Source organism: Anolis carolinensis, chromosome 1 (genome assembly GCF_035594765.1).
Source record: "Anolis carolinensis isolate JA03-04 chromosome 1, rAnoCar3.1.pri, whole genome shotgun sequence".
Taxonomy (NCBI): Eukaryota; Metazoa; Chordata; class Lepidosauria; order Squamata; family Dactyloidae; genus Anolis; species Anolis carolinensis.
In genome coordinates, this window is record NC_085841.1 from 99,383,759 (window position 1) to 99,410,258 (window position 26,500).

A 26,500-nucleotide genomic window follows, 5' to 3' on the forward strand; every position below is an offset into this window, starting at 1 on the left:
TCAATTTATCATTTTAATGTGCCCCAGGAACCTAGAAGTGTAAAAAATATTGGGCACTCATAAAAATACCTCCAGCTACTTAGTGGAGGGAAAAACCCCAGATAGGATTGTATTTTGTGTCAGTGAGTATATTCTATTGATTCGGTGTTGCTTTGACATATATTTTTTTTAAAAAACAGTGCTTTATAGATCAGATTTATAGAGCTAACTGCATTTTGTAGTGCAATCCTATGGCTGCCTGACTGAATATAAGTTCCACCGAGTTCCCAATTAACTGTACAGAGTCTCTCAGGCATGGAAGAGTAATCTTTTTGAGGCAATATCTCTATTTTTTCCACCGAGCTCTGGATTAAGAGCAAGGTTGCTATGAAAAGGAGTGGTTTGAACAGCTGGCACTCACAGTTGCTTGCTTTGACACCCTTTTCTTATTCGGAAGTGTGTAGGGGGAAACCTTCAAACATCATGTTGGTGCTGGTTGCCTATTGGGAATAAAGCTATTGCAGATCCACTTTGTGGAACATTTGCTACATGTCAGCATCCTGAACTGCAGAGAAAATATCATAGCATCCCAGGGGTTGCCTTCCTCGGAAACAAGGTCTGAAATAAAATTGTACCGACAAAGGATTTGTTAGTTTTTGCTACCCATAGCTTCATATCTAAGGCATGCAAGGAAAACTCTAGCTGTGTACAGTCCCTCAGATTTGGATGTGTGCATACTCCTAACCTCTATCATATTTTCAGGAATATACAGGAGTGCTTATCAGGGTAAGAGAAAATAATGGAATTTTCAAAATATTACATTACAAAAACCCAAGAAATCTATCTCAAAAGCACATAATGTACATTCTGAAATATTATGCACAAAAGAGTGGAGAAGCTGAAGGATTCATCCAGCTGCACAGATGTTCTAAATGCTCTTTCATGAACACAAAAGGCTATTCAGTGTTGTGCTCCAAAGACTTTAAAGAGGCTTTGGCAGTGTTATACTGCAGGTCTCTTCAAATGTTATGTATTTTTGATGTAGAAAGAATTTTAGAAAAAGTATCATATGTTTGTATGGGGAAATCACTTCTATGTCTTGTTTTACATCGGATACACATAGTGTGTATTTACCAGTGTCCAAAATGCATGCATGGGATATATAGCTAATATTCTGTCACCACTGTTTGTGGTTTTTTTTTTACATCTTTCTTACACTAAACTGCTTTTCATGCAAGAAATGTATAAAGTTTGAGGGGGAGCTCAGTGACGTTGTGACAAACCACTTAAGAAAATCACAGACGTTCTTGAAACCAGGTTGTTGAAAAACATCAATAGCTAGGAAATAAGAATATATCCTACAGATGTGTGTCAGTTGTATTGGATCCAAATCTGAATTTGGTAGGTACAATATAATTTCCAATCCTGATTGTAAATGCCGACTTTATTCCTTAGTTAGCATTGTGGTATTTTTAGTGTTTTCTGTTTTAAACAACTATGATAAATGTTATTTTTGAAGCAACAGCATTTTGGTGTTAAGACATTTAAGCACTGCTTAAATTTAAGGGAGTGTGGATCACTATCACTCTTGCTAAATATTGTGTTGTAGATATTGAGATGAGTAGGTGTATCTGTTTGTGCCCCATATGAGCACAAATGAGATATTTGTTGCCGAAATATGTTTATAGGTTAATTTACTGATACTACCACTGAAAACCCATAAGTTTTTAAACCCTCAGATTTGTGTTCTCAATATAAATTAGCATTCTCAGGTACCTTAAAGTTAAAAGTCTATTTAAAGCTTTATGCAAACCACTAATATCAATTCATTTTTCTGCTGTGTGTGCCATCCAGGGACCTGAAGGAATAAAAACTATTGTAATATAGAAATATGATCTAATTTTTAAAATTTCTTTAGAATCTGTGTAACATCTATGTGGTATTTTTTTTCTTCCTTCCATTACTTTAGACATAATTTTTGTTGTGCTATATTATCTATGCAAAAAGACCTCAGGGCACTGTATACATATACATTATTCCCTCACTACTTCGCAGTTCACTTTTTGCGGATTCACCGTTTCACGGTTTTTCAATAAACTCTAAAAGAATATTATAAATCATAAAAAATTACAATTTACAGCCTAAGGAAGGGAGGCAAGAGAAGCCAAAGGGGAGAGAAAAGGAGCCCAAGCAGCAACGGGAGGAGAAAGATCCGACTTATCAACACATTGGTTGATAAAGACTTAAAATTAGTGTATAACTACTAAAATAATGTATAGCATCCCTACTTCATGGATTTTTACTTATTGCAGGTGGTCCTGGAACCTAATCCCCACGATAAGTGAGGGAACTCTGTACAGTACTTCTGTGTTCTTCCAACAAACAAGCAAAATCCATTTTATTTAAGAAGGTGTTAGACCTTCAGTGTTTTGTTTTGTTTTTGCTCTGCTACTTTGTGTTTTAGTTTATGGTCCTAATACAGATTATGATTTTAACTAGGACTGTAGCTGGGGGGAAGGGGGGGGGAGGTTAGGAGTACAACCCCCCCCCCCCCCCCCCGAAATGTTTCAGGTTTTTAAAAAAACCTGGTTTACTCATGAATTTTAACTGGTTAACCAAATCCTCATGAGCGTCCACTGAAGTTTATCTATCTTGAGTGTCCACTGAAGTTTATCAATGGAGCCCGATTTTTCAATTATTTTGTGTTATGGAACTACTCTTCATGATTGCTAAAAAAAAAAAAAAAGGTTTCAACCCCCCCCCCCCCCAAAAAAAAAAAAAAAGTCTGCCTATGGCCCTGATTTTAACTATCAGGTTTTATCTGTTCTTGTGTAATTTTATTTTGATACTGTTTTCTTTTTTATAGATTGTTTTTTAATAGTGAGTTTATTGTTATTGGCTGCCTTAGGGATGGAAGGAAAGAGTGTTAAATATAACAAAACTAATGCGGCTAGGGTTATGAAGAATCTCTGTCTGGCCACAGCATCTCTCTGTCGACAAAAACAGATCCATAAAACTCAGAAAAATGGGTTTGCTGCAAACTGCATTTTTTAAATTAGTAATGCACTGCTAAATCTGCACTGCATGATTTGCAGAACATAGAAAATTTGTGGCTGATAAATCATTCTAGCCTTAGATCTCTGTGGGTTGTGATTATTATGAAGCATGGTTATGATTCAGAATGCCACCGTTAGATACCAATGACTGGCTTCTCACTTCCCTTCCAGTCCCAAGTTCCCGAAATTGCAGTAGGGTACAACAGTGAAAGCCCAAAACAGTCAGCCCTGATATGAATACTGTTCAAGTATTAGAATGGGTCTGTGTGTTCTAAACATCAGCACAGTTGTGTTAGACACACAGTAAGATCCTGTGTCCTGTGAGTATAATAGGAGGTGGTAAGATATAGAGAACGGAACAAACACTTGTAATTTGTGTAGTCCTTGGGATTCAAAAATAGAGTTTTCGAGTTATGGAATGCAGTTTCTTTAAAAAAGAGAATCTGCAAGAATCTACTGTGAGGGATTCACTGTTTTAACATAAATTCATTCATTGAGAGAATCCCATAAATAGGGGTTTTGTTCTGTTCTACAAAATGCTTAGTATGTGCCTGTCACGTAACATGTTCCTATTTTTCAGCGTGAGCACATCAACCCTGCCCCAGTACCCTAGAAAGAACTCTAGGTAGTAAAACAGACAGGATTGTTCTAATTAGCTAGATTTTTTAAAAAGGATTCCAGTCTTATAAATAAAGTTTTTGTACTACGCACACTATCGTTTTTAAAAATGAGTGAATGAATATTCTTGGCAATAGTTATGTTTCTATTTGTCCATTATCTGAAGATAAGATCAAGCCTAAAATTTCCTTTAATTTCAATTTTTTGGGCTGGTACCTAAAGATTCACAAATTTCTCCTTTATTAAATAACCATATTTAATAACAATAACAAAAGAAAACATAATCCATAGTGCTGAGCATATTTCACAGTTCAGTGAAGAACCCTGGAGGCATTTGTCCCAAAAATGTCTGCAAGAAGGCATGACTGAAATGTATTATTTACAAATACCGTATATACTCGAGTATAAGCCGAGTTTTTCAGCCCTTTTTAGGGCTGAAAAAGCCTCCCTTGGCTTATACTCAAGTGAGGGTCCTGGCCGGCTTATATTCAGATTGGCTAATCTAATACTCGAGTGTATAGGTAATCAGAGTTGGACAGTCTTCTCTTATTAAAATCTTATTATCTTAAATTAGTTTTATGTAAATATTCAAAAACATTTAACCTACTGATGTCTCAATTAATGTCATTTTATTGCTATTTTTATTTTTATTTTTGAAATTTACCAGTAGCTGCTGCATTTCCCACCCTAGTCTTATACTCAAGTCATTAAGTTTTCCCAGTTTTTTGTGGTAAAATTAGGTGCGTCGACTTATATTTCAGTCAGCTTATACTCGAGTATATACGATAACTACAATATGATGATAATGATATCTATTTCTTACCTGCCTCTCCTTGTGGATCAAGGTAGGAAACAACAACAAATAACACAACACTTGATGTCAGTTAAAAGTGCATGTAATACCCTTCCCTACATTTATTCTTTAAACAAGCTTAGTGAAAATTCCGCTGAAACATACTAGAATTATTTCATTGTACAGTGGGGCCGCTGTATCCATGGATATTTGATTCCAGGATCCCACATGGATACCCAGAAAAATCCCACAGATGGTCACATCTCATATTATTAAGTGCTGGTGACACAAATTTACATGCTTCAGTATCCCTACATTCAAATTGCAGCCTTTTAATTATATGGAAGAGACAATCCACAGTAGGTTGAATTCACTGGATCAGGAGCCTGTGGATCCCGAGAGCCCACTGTACTTCACAAAAAGACGACAATGACAATAATGATAGGAGCTTTTGTCCTATTGAGCAGTTATCAATTTATACATTAGACTTAGATATTTCTGACCCTTTGGTATGCATGTTTAAAATAGTGGCACAATTGCCATAATTACAAATTCCTCCCCCAAACCTACCTTAACAACTGGCAGCCACATATAACAATGGAAGCAGGTGCTACAGGGAGCTGTGGTGTGGCAACCAGGAGCAGGACCACTGTTGTAACTCCTTATCACACCACAGCTTGCTGATGTGGGTGGGGCTAGAAATACCATCTAGCAAAACATATCTTAATTATTTGGTATTTCTGCTGGCTGTTAAGTGTAGGTTTGAGGAGTCAGGACAGGAGATGAAATATAGGTCCTTATTTGTGACAGCATCTGTAATGTAAGGTCTCAGTCAAATACGAGAACAGCAATGCTCCTTGTGAACACTAGATTAAAGTTAACTCCCCATGTGCTCTTGTACATTTAATCTATCCACCCACCCATTAATGGAAGAAGTGCTGTTTGCAAATGCCATTTAATGGCATTGCCACCCTTAATTCACACTTTACTGTAGTTGATGTTAACTGCCCTCGCTTTATAATTCATTGGAATCACTGCTTAAACATAAACTATGAATAATATATTTATTTTACACTATTGCCAAATTTTCCAGCATGATTTATACGAGCAAACTTTCTTCTTCTTCTTTGTAAGAATCCTTTTTGTGATTTGCCATTTCCAATCAGTCAAGTTTCTGTTTACTCAATTAAAGTCACTTATTTTCATGAATTAATAAAGTTCACAACAGTTTAAAATAATTAAAATAGAATAAATAATTAATACCAAAGTCTGTCTAATGTAGGTCTTCATGTGAAGAATATTCACACTGGGGAGCCACCACCAGTAAAAAAATCTCTGTGAGTGTCTTGATTGCTTACTATGACTTCTGTTGGATCAGGACTTGCAGACTCCACTTGTGTGATGACTCATGGGCCATGTACTCCCGTTCCTAGTACTATTGTGGCAGATGAAGAGGAAAACTTGGGTTTCCCACCGTTTCTGCCAGATTTGGAGCCCTTGCACCTGCAAGATGTTTGGCCACAAGAAGTCAGCCAAACAAGCCTTGAGCAGAAATCTCCCCCATTTTCTCGCCGGGATTATTATAATCAAGATAGAGGCGCTCGAGAGGCGACTCGCCGGAGCGCCAGGATAGCTGCCAGACAATTAGCTGATTAAGTCTGTTTCCCTTGGGAAACTTTAAGGAGTCATGCATCTGGACACAGTATAGGTTTCGTTTCTTGTTCCCCAGAGAAAGTGTTCCTTGGCGGGAAAACAAGATCCTATATAGGTGTTTGCCCGCAAAAGAATCCTTGCGGAGTCAATTCGTCGGCTTGAGGAGTGAGATCGTGTGTAGACTTCGTACTCCAGTTCCTAGATCCCGGATCAAGTTTCCAGCCCAGCCTTGTACCATGGACTTCTATGGACTCAGTTCTCGATTCATGTTTGCCTTGTTTCCAGTTTGATCTTGCCAAGTTTCAAGTCTTGCCTTGCCTTGCGTTTTAAACCACGGACCTTGCTTCTCAGTCTCAAGCCTTGTTTTCCAGTTTCCTTCGGATTTACCTTAAGCCTCAAAGACTATGGACAGTTCCCCACACTATTGCTTGCCAAATAGTGTGTGTTTCGGTGAAGTGGATTATAGCATTATTAGATATTAGATAGATTCTGGTCTCTGCGCATGGTTATTGGTGTTCTGCAGCCTGGGTCTTGACAACTTGTGATTTAACTCAGATATGTGGTTGTGTTGCATGGCAGATATATTTAAATTTTCCAGTGTCTTAGCCCTCTCTCCCAGTTTTGTGTCATATGCAAACTTGATATGTATTCCCTCCACCTCCACTATCTAAGTAATTATTAAAAGATTGAAGTATAAAAACCATTGGACAGGACTCCAAGGCACTCCACTTGAGATCTTCTTTCAGTTTGAATTACAGTTATTGATGATTACTCTTTGAGTATAGTTTTCCAACCAGTTATGCATTAATTTGGCAGTGTTCCCTTCAACTCCACATCTAACAGTTTGCTAATCAAAATATTATGTAGGACCATATCAAATGCTTTGCTGAAATCCAGATAAAGGAAATCCATTGCATTTCCAGCATCTACTAAACTAGTAACCTGATTCAAAAAGATATAAGATCAGTTTGGCAGGATTTGGTCACTGGATTGTCATCAGAACACTTGCAGACAGACTCCTGTATAATCCATGCTATTATTTTTCCTAGTATTAAAATCAGATTGATTGGTCTGTAGTTTTCCTGGATTTTATTTTTTGTGTCTTTTTGTAAAAGAGAGGGATAGATTTGCTCTTCCGCAGCTATCTGGCATTTCATCTGTTTTCCAAGATTTCTCCAAAATGATGACTAGTTCACGAAGTGCTTCAGCAAACTCTGTCAGGAATCTGAAATATTCTTTGTCTGGGCCTGAAGAACTGAACTCATTTAGATTAGCTAGGTGACTCCCAATTAACTCCTTATCAATCTTGATTTGCTATCCAGATCCCTTGCCATCGTCTCTGCTGCTGCATGGAACCACACACAAACAATGTGTTTGTTTGTGAGTCAAGGTTTTGCAATTTCTTCTAGAACAGTGGTTCTTCTTCGAGTTCTCTGTGAATGCACACTGATGGAGTATACTGCGCCTGCGCAGGCTCTAACGGAAACTTTCCAAGCTTTACATTTTCATTTTTTGGCGGTAACCACGCCCATTCCTCCCTAGTACATATAAGGCGCTCTGGCTCCGCACTCCCCAGTTCCTTTTTTTTCCGCCGCAGCAGCTCGTCGGAACTTCATCCATTTCAAGATTCAGAAGATAATATTCAAGATGCCAGCGCCTCATCTCTAAAGAGAGGCATGTTTTCCTTCTCTGGCACAGGCAAATTTAAACTACATATCCTGCTTCAAAGTGAGACTCTCGTCAAGCTTCGGATATTTTCACAACATCATCATTGGGCCCAAACAGCCAGAGGCTTTTCCGGAGGGCCTTGCCATATCCCAGCCTCCCTCTCCCTCTCCGTGGGAGCGGCTGTTGCTAAAAGCCTCTTCCGCCCTGTTCTTAACCGGGCTCCGGTCAAGCTGACAATAAGCCTCCCCCTCCCCCTTCGTGGGAGCGACTGTTACTAAAGGCCTCTGCCGCCCCGTTCTTAAACGGGCCCCGGCCAAGCTGAGAATAAATCTAAAATGTTACCTCCTGACCGGCTGGAAACTTTGGCGGGAGCTAAGAGGCTGGAAAGACCAGGGACAGCCAGGCTAGGCTTCCCAAGCCATCTCCTCGCATGATTGGCCTTCCTTGGCTGGGCGGGCTCTTTTCACAGCCGCCCTCGCCCTTCCCGGAGGACTTGTTGGCACAAGGATATAGGCAATCCTCTCCTCTTTGGAGAAATGCCCTGGAACTGGCCACCTCGGTGGTCGCCAAGCTCCATCTGCTGGCTCCAGAAAATTACTGCAGCCATGCGATGCCAACCTTTGACCGTCGACAAAACACGAAGCTCGGACGGCTCAAGCCGGCCTCAATGTTCCTCCTTTTTCGACCAGGATGTCATTTGTCGAATCGGGCGCACAGGTGAGCGACTCCAAGGCAATGGTCTTCTCTCCATTCTCCTTATCAACGGAGAGTCCGCCCAATATCTTCAGCCTCCCTAAGACTCTGAGATGCCTGGAGAAGGGCCATAGATTATAATCCAAAGCCCTTGCCCCTCTTCTATGCTCCTTTGAGAGGAGTAAGATCTGGGCCTCCCTCACTAAAGGTGATACTGCCTCTAGGTACTGCCGATGTGGGGATCTGTCTTGAAGTACACCTGACAAACAGCCTGAAAAGGATCAAACTAGGTTGTTAATTTAATGCCTCAACACCGCCTCCGGCGGGTCTTCGCCATCACAACCCCATCCCTGGCATTTGTTTTCTCTCGCAACAGAGCAAGTTTTTCCTTACCGCCCTCACTGCCGACCCTGAATTGGCTCCCGAGGAGGAAAGCACCACGGTATCTACCATAGACTCTACCATCCAGCACGAGACAGTCTGCCATGATGGATGGATTGTCGTGCTACAACTCGACTAGCTCGGGTTCGAATCCCCGTTCGGCCAAGTCTCCATGCATCCTGCATTGTTCGATCAACTCCATAGACTTCTATATACAGATGCTTTTCGCTACCTGGAGGCTCGTTCACCGCGCTTCCCAATGCCGACAAAAGCAAAACTCTTCGACATCGATAGTTTTTCCGACACGGAAAACCCTCGGTACCGTTGGCCTATAGGACTCGGCACAAGCCCAGTCCCGCCGATGACAATAGACTCTTAGTCTCAAAACACATAACGAAAAATACATTCAGCAGTCGGGCTCGTTAGTAGCCCTGATGCTTCTACCTAAGCTGAGCCCATCAGTTCAACCTTAAGAATATTGCCCTATAATCATATAACCTTTTTATCATGGTATTATATTTGGAACAGATCTCACGGACATCTAGTCCAACCCCCTGTCAAAGGGCAAGACAGCGAGATCCGAAGCCCTAACTGACAGCACCTCATCTGAAAAAAGTTAGTGCACATGCATCTTTCAACACTATACCCAGGTCCTCATCCCCAGCCCAAAAACCACCTCCTACACTCCACTGACACTGATGTCGGAATCGATAAGGTGCTCGGGACCCAGCCTCCCGGACCATATGCTGTTCTCCCTACTCTCATCAACGCAATATATTGAGACACCACTAGGTATCTAACACCCGGAGACGCAGCCCCAGAGCTGATTGCTTCGGACGTGCTTCTTTTGCTCCAGAAGGCCCTCCTCTGGATCCTAACAGCTGCCCTGCATGGGCCTACTCTCGAAACCTCCTTCTCAGACTCGAGAAAGTGTTTTTCAAAATGACAATAGGTCTCTCTCCCTCCATAGAGAAGGGCCTGACAGTTATATCCTTCCCATCCTCTAGACCAGAAGGGAATTTCCACTGCTCTTCTCCGCAGAGACAAGATTCTTCCACTACACTATTCCTCTTACTCTGAGGGTAGATCCAATGCCTCTCTCCCATCCTAATACCAGCCTCAATCCCGTTTACTCCTGCCATTCCTATGGCTCTTATTCGGGCTGATGCCTCGCTGGCACCCTCTATGGCTGCTATATGGGACCTCCTCCTTCGTCTTTCAAACTCTCCTAGATCCCCGCACTGCCCTAGGGCGATCGATCTAATCTCTGATGCCTACCCTTCAGAAAACACCCAAAAGAGGAGATATTCTAGACCAAAGAATTCCCCTCTCCTGCTAAAGTTGATGCTACCAAAAAAAACAACTTTTTCCCCTGACATTGAGTCTGGCCATATCCGACTCTCAGGGTTGCTGTCCGTCTCCACTTCTCGTCAAGGAGCCGGCGTTGTCCGTCGACACCTCCAAGGTCATGTGGCTGGCAAATCCCTACAGACCATCATTTCCTCCCCGCCAAAGCGGTGCCTATTCATCTACTCACATTCACATGTTTTTTCAACTGCTATGCTGACAGGGGCTCAACCTAACAACGGTCGCTCACCCCACTCCCCGGATTCAAACCTTTGACCTTTGGTCTATACCTTCAGTGGCCCGGTGCTTTCACGCACTGTGCCGCCGGGGACTCCATGTCGAAGCTGGTACCTTCTCTAATGTATGACTCACTGCACTTCTGCTGCCAAAAAAATGAAAATATAATGAAATAAAAGAGAGAGCGGGAGAGGGAGAGAGAGAGAAAGATAAAGACCACTATCTTCATAGCTTTAGAACATGGAATGCGAACCCCAACTCCATTCTCGTGAGTGCCACCCATCACTGCACCGATTTAAAGTTTCTTACGTCTCCTCTTGACAAAAACAGCTTAATGTCTGTCACTGTAGACAGACAGTCACCTTTCCAGCATGCCTCCTCACATTTTTACCCACTATGGGTCATACATGGGAGGCTTAAATCATCCTTTGGATTCAAGTGCTCCTTACCCTGCTCCGCTTAGGGATCCAAAGCCTTCCTGAAGTGTCCCATGACGGGGTCCTAACTCTGGCACTGACTGCCGAGACTTAGAAATCATTTACCAGTCTGTACACGAAACCATTCCGCAGCCGCTTCCTCCACTCATGGACGCTCCTGACTCCAATCCCAGGACTGCTCGCTGAGGGGCATACCAACGCTGATGACCGACCCATGCACGATCAGGGTCCTCTCCTGACTCTCTTTCTTACACAGTCTCTCGTTGTGTGGCTACGGTGGTCTCCCAACCTTAACATCTACGCAGTAGATATGTGGATAACCATATACCGCAGTCCTGATCCACACTTCTCCCGCACGGTGGACACTGGTTCCTTGTGAACAGCGGTCTCTATCCTGGTTGGCACTACTCGCCCTCCTCTAGGCATTCTTCTCCCTATCGCCCTCCATTCCTCCTCTTCCACCATGAAATCCTCTCCAACCACGTGCCTGACACAAAATCGGAGCTCAAGTACTGGAGTCACCAGACATTTCACAGTTTGCGATTCCCTGCTTGTTTCTTCGAGCCGGACGAGTCCAAAATATGTCCAATCGAACCCTTGTACCAAAGGCCTTCTGATTCATCAACAGGCGGTTCCCACCCTATTACATGAGTCAAAATACTTGCCAACCCTATACTGTTACGCCCATGGGCTAGTACCAGCAAGGGAGTCACCATGCATGTTTTTTCTTTGGACCCGAGAGATCACCTTACACCCGACCTCTCCATTCCTCACCCTTGGTCTCCTGTCCACCTCGACATCCGCAAACCTTGCTCTCTCGTCGCTGGATACATGCTTCTTATCCACCTTCCTGGCCCAACGAAACAGAGACCAGGCCTTCCTTGTTTGCCAATCACCTGGTAGCGCCACTGCAAAATGACTATGTCAACCTCTGCCCGACAACCCACTCCCGATTGTCAGGATGAATTCTAGGCTTGATGCCTTCTCACTCGGACGGAACACCGTCCAGACTCCTCGCTACCTCAAACCTCTGTTTGATAAACTTTTCGAGTCACATTTCTTGTGGCCGTCACCTCAGCCTACCACCCCTCCGAGTTAGGGGCCTGACGGGTGGATGATCCTTGTTTTCACCCCTTTTTTTCTCTTCCACAAGGCACCTTACAGCCCTCGACATAGCTACTGCTTCCTTTTTCCCACGGTACCGTCATCCTTCGCACATGCCAACACATAGCATGTCCGATGTTCGTCCTCAGTCCTCGCATTGCCTATCAATAAGTTTCTACATCTTCTCGATGGTGAAAGAGCCCTCCTCTTCCACAGCCAGAGGACCCAGTCGATAAAATGTCTTCCCAAATTCTTCACCTCCAATGACCATACAAACCTGGGGTGCTCGGTTCCGACCCAGCTATCCTTCCCCATGGAATTACATTGGCCAGGAGCTTCGACTGCCGCCTACCATGCCGTTCCCCACCTCCATCGGTCGCATCTCGCTTGACCAGAGACCTCCCATCCCTCATGGCCACCCTCTAGAGCGCTTCGCTGGCCTTCAGATGCAGAGCGTCCATTTGGACCACCTTCATAACCTTATCTTCGCAAATTATAGACTCAAGGCGACATCCCAACCACATGTGGTTCTCCATCAGTCGGTGCTGGGCTCCAGTTTTTCCCCGAGATACCTTTTTTCCTTATATCCGACTAATCTGGCTTTTCAGCCCGTTGGTGTCTTTTCCTCTCTCTGACATAAATATGTCTAATACCTCTTCCTACTACCAAAGTTTGTTGAGGTGCTCAATGCCAATGGCACCTGTGGACTTCCGATCACTACTGACATTTCCCAGCAATAAGTTGCTGGACAGCTCTATATGACAGCCAATGACTCGGTGTCTTCTACATGGCTGTGAACGACCTAACTTGTTAGGTGGCTACCTCCAGCTACGAGTGTCTCTCATATGAAACATTCCTTTGCTGATAAACTGGCGCTCTCATAAGGCTTACTTGACTCCCTTCTTGTTAATATATACAATTGCAACAAATTGCTGGGCTTGCTCACTGGTGTCGGTTTGATGCTTGCCCAACCTTCCGTAACCTCAGCTTGCTAGTCTCCCATCAGTGTGCATTCACAGAGAACTCGAAGAAGTTCTGTGAATCCACACTAACCCGCCCTTCCTCCCCTCAACATCAAACCTCCCCCTTCCTACCGTCTACTGCGGCTCAGGAACTGGGGAGTGCGGAGCCAGAGCGCCTTATATGTACTACGGAGGAATGGGCGTGGTTACCACCAAAAATTGAAAATGTAAAGCTTGGAAAGTTTCCGTTAGAGCAGTATACTCCATCAGTGTGGATTCACAGAGAATCACTCGAAGAAACATGGTTACAGGTAAGCAACCTGTCTTTCTCAACCAGTGGGTCCCCAGATGTTTTGGCCTTCAACACCCAGAAATCCTAACAGTTGGTAAACTGGCTGGGATTTCTGGCAGTTGTAGGCCAAAACTCCTGGGGACTCACAGGTTGAAAACCACAGTTCTAGAACATCTACCCATACTGTCTTTCCCCTTTGGCATGTCTAGTCATGGATTTTCACCCAGTATTTCCTTTGACTTTACTGAAATCCAAAGTACATGTTTGATATTCTTCTTTGTCGTGTCCCAGAGTTGTGAATTGTAAAATGGAGCTTATTTGTCAGAGCCTTTGTTAACTGAGATATGCCTGTACTTTTAGCATAGATGCGCTGACTGCTTTTTAAGCATGCTCCATGTGTCTGCAGGGCACATGTGTCACTACTGTTATTAGTACAGTTTAGCACTTCTCCCATTCCTGATCTATATGGTGCTTTTAATGCTCAAAGTGCATTCTTTTTATATACTATAGTTCTAATGTAGTCTTGTAGTGTTCTGATCTTGTAGGACAGTATTAATTCCAGATAAAAGGAGTCTGATGTGATGGAGGGTATGATTTGTTTAATGCAACAAAATGTATTTATAGCCTAATTGGGGGCTTCACAGTTAAGTGAACAGCTTCAATATGAGAAACTTTTTTGGTGTGGTATATGTGGTATAGCTTTAAGAGAAATTGCAAGTTTGCCATCTCTTTTGTCTTAGAGGCCTGGTCACCCTGTCCCCTACTTTCTCTTGGTTGCTGGAGCCAAGACAGAGTGTCACAGAGCCCAGTAGAAGTTACATTTTTCTCAGTTGTTGAGTTTCCCTTATCTGGAATTCAAAAATCTGAAATGCTCCTAAATTGTCTACATGGGTGGCTGAAGAGTGCACCAATGTTCACTAACTTTTTTTCATGCACAACATTACTAAAACGACTGTGTACAAAATTACCTTTAGACTATGTGTGCAAGGTGTTTATGAAACATAAATGAATTTTGTTTTTAGACTTGGGTCCCTCACTATGTAAATACCGGTCCAGGGCAGAGGGAGGAAAATTTCCAATCATCAGCTAAAGAATACTCAACCTTAATACATTTTTAAAAGTCCTATCATAGAAGTACCTTTCTTACATGCTCTCTAAGAGGGCAGAGTCTCAGAGTGGATCGCTGACTGAACAGGCAAACTCACATCTATATTAATCATACTCAGAGGGCCATTACACTTTACTCAGGATCTATATTCAAATTGTCTAGTACTGATTTGGCCACTATTATGATAAAATTCATGCTCATTTCTTAATTTTTGAGCTATTTACAGTTTGGTTCAGTTATTCTTTACATAGAATGTGGCTATTATGAACTTGCACTTTCAGAAATTCACAGCAACATTCTAATGTTGCTCCATCTGCTGTTCAGTGCGTTAAGATCTATGGGATTTTTTCATGAATGGTTTGGGGCCTACTGTGTTTTTGTACCTAATTCATACCCTTGCCATTGTGTACCCATGCCCCCAGATTATTAAAACTTTCCTTCCCATGACATGAGTCATAAAACACATTTTATGAACTGAAGGCAGACAATAGGTTAAGAGAGTTCAAAATGATGTGAAAAAAGAGTAATTATTATGGGGTAATTGAAAACTCATTCCCTTTGTCCTATTGCTATCTTAGGACAGAGAAGTTTTACACGGTTTTGAAATGACAAATGACACCCCCCACCAAAATGCTACAAGTAATAAAGTGGGGCTGTTGCAAGCAGAAGATACCTCTGTAATAGCCAACATACACACAATGTTCTTGCAGCCAATTCTGTTTTAGTAATAAGTAGTTTATGCTTTAAATTAGGAACTACCTGTGGCCCTTGCGATCCCTGTGTAGAACCTGTGGAAGCCCCTTAATCATCCAGATCCTGCCCTCTTTTTAAAAAAATTCAGGCTGACTTGGGGCAATATTTTTGTCCTGAAACCAGCCCAGATCACCCTAAACTGCGCAAAAAGGTAGCATTCTGCTCCTGTAATTCCACCAGGTTTCCAAACCTCCCCAAAACAGACCAAAAGAAAAAAATGGCCACAATGGGCCATTTTTCTCACATCATTTTGGCGGCGCTAAGATGTATTGCTGTAACCTGCCAGGAAGGTACCGAAAGGAAAATTTGTCTTTGCCCTGTTTTAGTTTCAATATTATTTTGTGGCTGAAGAACCACAAAGTAGTATTTTTTGAGTTTCATAGATAGCAAGTGAATATTTTGTGTTTTGATTTGCTTTCTTAATTTCTTAATCAATAACCTTCAATTTAGTTTTTTGTTTCAGTTTTTTTTACAGTGGATGAATGTTTTCCACCACTGCAAAACACCAATGAATGCTAATAAACTGATTTAGGAAATTACTTGAGGCTTGCCTAAAGGGTCAAGTTGAGCAGATTTTTGAGTTATCTTGAAGAAATAATATGTGAGCACAACAAACTGATTTTAAAGTGCACTTGATTTGCAAAACCTGTCTCATATGTAGCACGTGGGACTCGTTTTGATGGACAGAAATATCACATTTCAAGAGTTGATTTGTCAATAAAAATTTTCACACATTTCTTGGTATGCTTATGCAGGTCCACTTTGTTTAGTGGATCATTTACTCCCTAATAAATGTGTTGAAAATTGTAGCATTGTGAGATGTCCGAAGAAGATGTATGTAATATGTACTAACAGAAAACAGTCATACCTAGTCTTTAGAAATTTTGAAAATGTAGTCACTAGGTAAATACAGTGAAAGCGTATGTTGTATCACTTTCTAAACAACCTTAAAACCCAGATTAATTGGCAATTATGATTATTTAAAGAGCTTTGAAACCCAGCCTAATTGGTAATTTTACTGCTATCCCATTGTCTATGCAGGCAGGGCACGATGGTAGGGTTGCCATATTGCAGTCCCTCAAGTTTGCATACCTGATATGCATATGATGCAAATTATTCTATTGATGCATATTGTTTGCATTTGAATTATAATTATGTGAATTTAACATAGTAATAGTTCTGTTTTTGTTTGCCACCATGTTTTGGCCTTACTAGGCTTGTGCATGGATTTGTTTTGGACGTTTGCCTTCAGTTTGTTTGGACGCCTGTAATGGCAAGGGTTCTTTTTAACCCAAATCAGGTAATCAACTCCAGGTGGCATTATTAAAATAGAACTTTTTCTCCCTAGAAATCCTGTAAAATATATAAACATGTTATGTCACACTGTGAAAAAGCAAAGCAGTAAATGGCTCCTTATATACTGAATGCTCTGTTGCAATGCTACAAGCTTTTGTTGCATTCTCCCCCCCCCCCTCCCCCCCAGTTACGGATTATAATTGCTCCACTGCTTTCTGCGTGATCTTTGCAAACCTCAGCAAGGTTGTTTCCCAAAAGTTAGATTCTCCCCTGAAATTTTAAAATTGAACCAGGGACTTGAGAATTGGAAATAGGAGAGGACTGCAGTTACGTCTGCAGTTATAAAATGAAAATGTCGATCACAAGATTGTTACTTCACATATTGGCTAAACACACTTAAGAACAGGGCCAGGCTTGTTTTCCACAAAAAGCATTGGACAAAATGAATGCACATTTTGCCCCGTCTCATGGCTACTACTACCGCTTAAAAAAATTAAAGATCAGAATTTGTGTCAGTCCAAAGAGAAAACAAAATCCAGTCAAGTTATGTGGCAAATAAAATTAAAAACTAGGTTCCCTCTAACTTTATGGTTTTGTTGCCAAATGAAATGATGTAATCACCAGTCTAACTTGAATGTCAGGCAAGGATGCAGTGAAAAATCCCACCTAATTGGGGAAAAGACGCTGCAGATTCAGTTGCATAGGCTTGGAGCATGAAGCAGTAGATCCAGATGTTGGAAAATCTGCCTGTTACCTGATGTGCCCAACCTACTTGCATATATCCAACCCCATATCATACTTCTAAAGTTGTTATAAGAAGCAAAATCCATGCTTTTTAAATGGTTGCTAGTAGGAAAAGGTGATGCCTACACACTGGAAATCATATGATATGGGGATGGACTAATATGGTGTTGCCTGTAAGGTGCCTGGTCCTCTTAAACTTCTGTGCCTGATGCTTTGGATATGTTACTGAAGTCATTCATGAGAATATCATATGGAACCTCTGTCCATTTATGGATCTACAGCCATATTGAATGGTTCACTGGAGATCACTGTGGCTAGTTGCCTGCCAATAATGTGGCACAATGGCTTTAATCTCCAGTATGTTTTACATATTATAAAACGTTTGGTCTGACAATTCTGGCGATAGGCATTTTAAGAACAGTATTGGGTCTGTTTTTAGAGAGATAAAGTGGGATATTAATAATAATAATAATAATAATAATAATAATAATAATAATAATAATAATAGTGGTGGTAGTAGTGGTAGTATACTCTTTTTTCTTTGTGTTCTGTAAAAAGTAGAAATTAGGTACTTTCCTTTGTATTTTTATTTCCTGTATATGCAATTGAAAACCCGTTTGGTGAAGGAGGGCATCTACCTAATGACTTGTCATTCTCTTGATTTTACTGTTATAATCTTGTATTGATAGGAAATATTGTAAAAATGTGGCTTGTCTAGACTTTATTGTATCTTTTGTGATAATTTAGGTTTTGATTATATCTTCAGTATAAGGAAATAGGTTTGTCAGTAGGGTCCTATTTGATAATTCAATAATTATCCTGAATCTTTTTGATACTATTCTTAAAATACTTTCCCACCATGCTATTTCTCTTTCATATTTTACAAATCATTTAATCATAGAACAGTAATATGGAACAGTCTTGGTATCTTTCCCACTAAAAATGTGATTCCTACTTCCTCCTGTAAATCCTTTCAGCTTTCCATGGGCTACAGTACCTAATGTATAATAATTTTAGGTTTTGAATGTTTTATTTATATTATATTATTTAGATATTATATATGTTTTGGAAAGCCAGTTCATAATTTTATATTGAACATACATCTGTTTATGTTCAGAATCAATCTTATGCACACAAAAAATATGGGTAACTGGCAGGAAATAAATCTGATTATAACAATGTTTCTGAACATATTTTAGAGTAGCAGTAGTAGAAAAGTATCACTTGTAGAAATTATTTAACCATGGGCACAATAAATTTCAATATATTTCTAGTGGTACAAGACTGGAATGTATTTCAAAGTAACTGTGTTGTGTTTGCCTACAGTCCGTAACAAAACCAAAGTATCAACACAAAATACAAGAATGTTTTTTGCTTAGTAAGTAGGTACATAATTTATAGCATGTAGATCATGACAAATTTGATGATTAGATAAACAGGACATAATTTGTCAAGTCCTAAACAATCAATGATAATTAAAATGCATTGTGTGGGGGCAAGGATAATACGCATTCCTGCAAAGTCAAATATTGTTACACTTTTTCATTTAAACTCTATAGATTTAGGCCTATCAAAATTCAGTATTGCTGCTGGTGGTGGTTTTACCAAAGAAATAAAAAAATAAACTAGTATTGATAATACATAATTCTTATTCCTGTTTCATATGATCATAAACAAAGCAGTTCAGCAGGTAGTGGGGTTTTATCTTTTGCTAAATCACTGAATCCTACCGATAACAAAGCAAATTGATTGGAATATCTTTTCAAACAATTACCTTAAAACCACAGAGGGTATCCACTGGAACCATAAAAGGGACCAGTTCCTTCTGATTGGAAATGCCGTAAGATCTGTTAAGTAGTCTCAAAGATACGATTAAATTTAATCATGGATCATTGAGGTCAGTTCTACTTTGGGAAGCAAAGAGATTAGTCTGCATCAATACTACTTTTGGTTTGGTTTTGAATATATTTTTACCTGCCCTCAGTTGACTTCTAATTAAATGGACTTGGGAGAAGCTGAATAGAATAGCCAAAGCTCATCTGTTTTGCACAGCCGAGAAACCCTTCTCAGCGCACACAGAAAATTCTTCTTCCTTTTCAGCTGTCTCTTTGCTTGTATTGAAAGGATTGGAATATATGTTAAACATATTAAATATGTGGACCATTGTCTACATTCTATATTTGTTGACAGATTGTTGGTAGAACCTAGTAGAGTCTGTCTCTAAAGTTTGATACAGCTGAATTACTATGTCATCCATTCTTGGTGGTATATTTCTTGCCTCACAGGAGCATGCAATTCCATTGCTTCAGAAAGGCAGTGTTGTGGTGAGATTCAAGGGGAAAGAAACAAAGTCACCCTCATGCACACCCCCTCCCCCCCACTCACATTTACAGGGCTCTCCTTTCCAGATATAATTATTTGCCTTTTGTTCTCTTAAGAAATCTCTTTAAGTGCTCCAAATTGACTTAATGGTTAGTTTCCGCTGGAAGTCAACCATAGAACTGCACTGGAGAACCTAGAGATCCCTAGAGAACACTTCTCTAGGTATTTGTAGGCACTTCAGTGCAGTTCTATGGTCAACTTATGTTAGAATTATGCTGAAGAACCCAGAGAGGTATTCTCTCAGGTTTAAAAGAGGTTTTTTTATTCATGGTTTTGCCACTTTCGTAGAGGTCCTATGACCCTAACCTCAGTGAATGTGGAATGCTGACTGTAAACATCTCCAAAGTAGGTAAAATATTAGAACAAAGGCACTGGAACAAAGGTAAGAGAACTGATAGAAAAAATATTGTGCTTATCTTATTTGCACCAGGAGCTAGTCATAAGCAGCATATCTCATTCAGCTCATCAGATCCGAAAGCTGGAGGGAGATAGGAAGTGGCACAGGCTCATTTCCAACTGCCTGATCATTCAGTTGCAGTTTTCTAAAGACAGTTGATTAGTTTCAATTAAGATCCTTGAAGAGGCCCTTGTCTATGCCAGGCCAATGTTAGAGGCGCATTTGGCAAGAACATCAGAGCAACCCTTTCCAGGAGCTGTGGTTTGGAGCTGGAAATACCATCCCTGGGAAACCTATAAAGCCCTCCTCCTTGATAGCCTTCTGCCTTCTGGTGAAATACTTTCATGTTTAGATAGCCCTTTGATTTGCTGAGCTGGTTATATTTTTTCTGCTACTGAAGGCTTATTAAATATACTGTTGTTTTTATCTGCTCTTGGCTTTGTCATTTAATTTTATATGTGTTTTGTATTATATGTTGTAGTATATTATTATTGTGTATATATTATTATCATGTATTTCTGTCATTGTTAGACACTTTAAGCATCTTGTATACAAAGGAAAGGCAAATGTTTATGCCGCTAAATAAATTCACAGTCTTTTTACAGATTTTGTACCTGGGCAGTGGTTTTATTTTATTCTGTTTACTGCCATCCTATTCCATGCTATAGTTACTGAAGTTGGCCAGCAACAATTGTAAGAATGCAATATACTATATTGTGGCCGGGATGGAAGCATTGCCAGATCTCAAAGCTAATGATTTATAATACACAGCAAATAGAAATATGATAAAGACTGCTTTAGTTGGACTACCGATATGCTCTTATACCCAATAACAGGGCTTAGTAAATTTGTATAATTTGTGCTTTCAGACTCCAAAGAGCAAATATGAAGATGAAAGGGCCAAGCATTGTCCCAACGTTTCATACCTTCTAAGTGCTCCATTTTAAGAGGAGTGGTCTTGATTAATCCTTTGTCATTTCAATTTTTTAAATGTCCCAGCTTCTCTCTTTGCCTAATAGAAAGTGTTAGGCAAAGAGAGAAGTTGGGACATCCTTGTTTTACTTCAATTGGTACAAATTGTATTCCAAGTGCAAAATAGCTTGTACTCATCAAACCTAATGGAGTGGGCATAGGAAGATTCTTGTCATTCCTTGGAAGCTTAGGTTAAAAGCAAAGTGCTGAAGCCTTTCCTAGCTTGTGTATCCTTCTTTGTTGCTAACTCTTGCCATCTTGACCACATGTATCTCGATTTTCATCTATGAAATGCTGGAGAGTATGATTTTACCATTTCTAGAAGAGAATAGTTGCTTTTCTAGTCTCAAGGGCTGTTGGAATGGCCTGGCTGAGACACAACACTTAAAGTTTTATAAACTGTAGTTCAACTATCCCATCAAATCAAGCTGCTCCCCACACCCTAAAGCCCATAGCTGTTGTGTGAACAGCAGATAAGTGAAACCATGCATATAGGATATGCAGATATGGGTATTTTATTGTACATAATTTTATAGTTGTTATTTTTTCCAGTTACTTCCCTATAAATTGTGTTTTTATAGTTTTTCAATCTATTTTCTAAACCTTTATAGAATAGATTTTTCTGTTGCAAAAAAGGGACCAGTTAAGAAGTTTGTTAATTCATACAAGATAATTCTTTGCAAATGTATCTGCATTTATGAACAAGAAATAAATAAAACAATAACAAGCAGAAATTCCAGTAACTGCAGTACTCAGAACTGCTTTGAAAAATGTATCTGAGTAACCTAATTTTTAAAAACTCAACTATATGTATTGGATTTAATTTGTCAATGGATTTAAGTGAAAAGCTTCTAGATTAAGGAAAACTGAGTGGGGAATACATACTGTTAGTTTCATAAACATCTATTTATTTAAATTTGCATGCAACCCAGCTGAAAAATGCTCTTGAAGTGGCTTAGGAACATAAAACACAAAATAATCAAGATGCATAAAGCAGCAGATTCAGTACTCTCTCCCTCATTGCTGTTTACAGTTGGAGAGATAGTAGAAATAGGTACAGCAATTTTTGTAGATGCTCATCTTACTTTTGCTTTAACACAGCTTTGTGCTGATCTTTAGTTATCTTCAGTCCAGTCTGTCACACACACAACCCCATCCCCTTTCCCCCATGGTAATAAAAACTTCTGTGATAAGTGAATCATTAGTGTACAAGAGGAACATCCTAAATCTTTGCCTTTTGTATAAATGCATATATAGCTCTTCAGTTTTTGTGCTAAAATGATCTAGCATGTCCTGTACACTGTTGCAGAATGCTCACATTCCTCTGTAAAACTCAAAGATGACAGTATTGTTAAACTACTAGTTTTACTCCCTGCAGTTAAAAAAACATGGGAGCTACAATGCTATGCATATGAACCAAGCAATAAATTTTATTTATTTATTTATAACCCAGTAAGTGCAGACTGAGAACTTCTAAAAATTGTGTAAAAATCTTCACTTCAGAGAGAGGCTTGAATTTTCTGCACTGACCCCCACTTTCTTTTTTAAATTGAAATAGATCATCAAATTTTTTGCATGTCCTTCTTTCATATACATAGGATTTTTTTTCCATATTATCTAGTTTGTTGTGTAAAATATAATGAAATAGATTAACATTTTAAACATGAAATCTCCATGTTGGAATTTTCTTTTCTTCCAGGAAGTTTTTGAAGGGTTCCCAGTCTTCCTTGAATATTGAAGGGTCTTGTCAAAATGCCAATTTCCGCTATTTCTGCTACTTTTTCTATCCATTCTTCCATTTTTGGTGTTTCTTCTAGTTTCTACATCCATGCATACACAATTCTTGTGTAGTTGTCATCTGGGTGCATGGGTATTTTTGTAATATTTTTTCTATAGTTTTATGGATCTCAATCCAATTTCTTTTGCCTTCTTTCAGGACCACGACATATAAAAATGATCCAATTGCTTGTTTACATTACCAACAGGCATTTTTCAATTATGGCTGCATTTTGGCTATTTTTGCAGGTGTCGTGTAATATTGATAGAACATTTTATAAAAGTTTTCCAACAGTGAGTAATTTCTAAATATTTTAATTTTTACTTTACAGAGGCATTCCTACTTGTCTAGACTAATTGTATGGCGTAGATTTTGAATAGTTGTTTATTTCTTACTTGTAATGTTTTCTTCCTCAAATTCTATGTGTATGTCCTTTTGATATTGATGCTACCTTCCCAGAGTCTTATGAGAAAAGTTCTTGTGAACCAGAAGCTGCTGCAGCTTGCATGTCTATGAAATGGTGCATTTATTCTGGAATATAATTTCAACTCTAAAGAAGAGTCTGAAGGTACTGCATCATATCCCTAAAATGTCTACGGTCCCTTACGAAGCTCCCATGAAGTCTAAACCAAAATTCAATAGAGGTGATTCATCCTGACATGGGACCCAGTGGCTGTTGTTGCTTTCATCAGAAATAGAGTAGCATATGTGGGAGAAGAAAATCATTGTCAGTGTGCAGCCCAAGAAAGTCTGTTGTTGAAATGAACATTTGGGCTATAGCTTCAGGCTATATTCAGAGGAAGGAACTGGCAAAACCACTTCTAAATATTTATTCCCTAAGAAACCCTATGAAATTCATGGGGTTGTCATATGTCAGAAGGAAGCTTGAAAGCATACAGAGTATGCATATGTGAGAACAGTGCTAACTTAGCACTTAATTGATGTAGGTGAAGGAAGTGTCATAGTACATTTTGATGGAGTTGGTCCATTTTAGTCTTCAGTTGTGTACAGCAATTTCCAAATGTTTCACTATTTGCTGAGGAAACAGTTGTGCATTGTTGGGGAGATTTTCAATTTGTTTTTGATTCACAATTCCTTAAGTTGTAAGGTCTTCGTTGGCATTGCAACACTTTTCACGGAAGCCCAGCTCATCCAAGATCTTGCTTGTTTTGTCCACCAGATTTTTATATAAGCACAAGACAGCAGGCTTTTCGTTCTCCTGATGATTATTATAATAAAAATTGTTCTGACAGGGATGCTTGCCTATATTGCATTCTGTTCTGTCTGTGTATATAGCCTAAGGGGAGAACTGGAGAAGCTGTCAAGAGAAATTTAGTGAGCCTTGGCAAAACAGTGGCATTTGTCCATCTTAGTCTTCTTACTTCTCAGGCTGTCTTAGTTATATCTATGTACCTCTCACTTGCTTTGTCTGATATATTGTTTCAAGCTTACAGGTGCAATATAGTTGTGAAATGCTGAAGTATTAAAGTACTTATTCCTTTGTTTACAATAATTTGGATGACTTGAAAAGGAATGTTTTAGATTCCTACAGCTAATGTTTTGACATGGACAGATTTGCCCACATTTGGACAATCATCTGATCTCTCAATTAGGACAATCATCTCATCTCTGAATTATCGTATTAGCTGTCTGCACAGATAGTCTCTTTATGGGAATGAACGAGCAACTAAAGAAATATTACATTAACTATAATTTTCCATGTAATCTAAACCAGCAACCCATGGTTGAAAGCTTTTAAACAAGCTAGGATATTAAGCCATAATTCACAACTGAATTAATACCATGACTTTTTCTAAAGCTATATATAAATATTTTCAGAGTATATTACATCAGACACTGTTGTTAATGGAAAGATTCCTATCTTGCTTGCTAGCTTTCTTGTTTGCTAGCCCAGAAAAGATTTTGCAAACTGTTAAAGCATGTGCTTATATCTTAATTTATAAAGCTAATACAAACTTGCCCAAAAGATCCCTTTCAGACTGCAGTATGAGCTGTTGAGTATTTCATTCCTAAGAAAATCTTTTGAAATCCATGGGGTCTCCATAAGTCAACAAACACCTTGAAGGCAGTTCTGAAGGAATTAACTTTAATGTGTAGACATGGCTAAAGTCTGTGAAAGGGTTTCTACAATTCCTTTTCCTTAAGTGGGAAACAGGGAACTTTGGTTTGCATCTCTTATTTAACAAACTGGAATTGATTTTAAGCCACAGTAACAAGAAGCTAAGACTCTGCTAGAGTGGAAGTGCATTGGGCTCTTGGTATCTATTGAAAGACCCTGTGGATATCAAAATCTGTGGATGCTCAATCCCATTATATATAATGGTGCCGTAAAATGGTAAAATCATTTTTTTGCTTTTGGTAAAAAAAATTAGAAATACAGTAGAGTCTCGCTTATCCAGCCTTCGTTTATCCAACATTCTGTATTATCCAACACAGCCTGCCTTTTAGTAATCAGTGTTCTTGTAGTCAATGTTTTCAATACATTGTGATGTTTTGGTGCTAAATTCATAAATGTAGTAATTACTACATAACGTTACTGTGTACTGAATTGCTTTTTCTATCACTTTGTTGTAAAACATGATGTTTTGGCGCTTAATTTGTAAACTCATAACATAATTTGATGTTTGATAGGCTTTGCCTTAATCCCACCTTATTATCCAACATTCGCTTATCCAATGTTCTGTCGGCCTGTTTACGTTGGATAAGTGAGACTCTACTGTATATATTTTAGATCTGTGGATGGTTGAATCCATGGATGCAGAAAGCCAGCTGTATCCTTTGCTTTATTTCTCCTCATGGCAATATAGGAGAAAGTAGAAGCCACAAGAAGATTTTTTCCTACTAGACATATGGTGCTAAAATGTAATTATTTGGACATTCAGTCATTCTTCTTGATTATTAAAGGGATTTAATTAAAAATCTGTAAATATTTACATTTTATTAGCATTATAATTTCATACCTAAAAAGAGTTTTTTTAAATGAAGAGATTTTTGATTTGCTAATTAAGTGTGATGCTATAGTAATCTACAAGTGTATGTTTTTCACAGGAAAAGCAGTATTTATACGCCATTTGCCATCTTCAGTGACCCTCGTTCTCTCTTGCTCCTGATAACTCAATCCTGGCATTTCTTTTTAAAAAGGAAATATGTAGAAGCATTCACTATATTTTGCATGTGTGCATCTTTTGCGAGATGGAAGTAAATAATATCTGAACAGTTCTCTCTTTTATTGCAGGAAAATCTGACAGACATTTTTGAGAAAATGTGGTGAATAAAATCTACTTGTATCTACAGGGGGGAAATTCTGGTAAGCAAATCTTTCTTTTCTTTCTTTCTTTCTTCTTCTTTTTTTTCTTTTTTTTTTTTTTTGCAGTTTTTTCCATTAAATTGTTTCAGCTGTTTTTGTTCCAATGTAATTTCTACTGAGATTGGAAACGTATAATTTTGCAAGTTGGTCACTGGTGTAGGCAATATTTTATTCCTTTTTGTTTTGTTTTCTTTTTGCATGAAGACTCTTTGAGTTATAATGAGAAACCTTGAAAGAAACCAAGCTGAGCCTTGAGGCGAAGAAAGCACTAGAATGTTTAATTTCTCAAATGGCTTCTACTTATTGTGCTGTGACTTTTGTAAAGTACTTAAAAGCCTTGCAGCTAAAAATCTAAAGTAGTGCTATCAGAAAGCCTTGCCTTTTTTAAAAAATCCATTATATTACCATGAGAACTGGCACAATAGTTTCTATAGAAATAGTGACATTTAAATGTATGAGAAGGTGCATAGAAATTATCTTGTTACAGACAGTATAATAGGCATACCACCGTTCTTTCTCATCT

At 39.2% G+C, this 26,500-nt stretch overlaps 1 protein-coding gene across 5 annotated transcripts in view; it reads left to right on the plus strand.

The window, feature by feature from the left end:
* Window positions 1–26,500, plus strand: part of fyn (FYN proto-oncogene, Src family tyrosine kinase) — a 149,010-nt gene that overhangs the window by 48,834 nt on the left and 73,676 nt on the right. For all 5 annotated transcript variants that reach the window (XM_003215623.4, XM_062979959.1, XM_003215624.4 and 2 more), the window contains one exon: window positions 25,906–25,977. The gene's annotated coding sequence lies outside the window, so the exon portion shown is untranslated. The remainder of the gene's footprint in view (window positions 1–25,905; window positions 25,978–26,500) is intronic.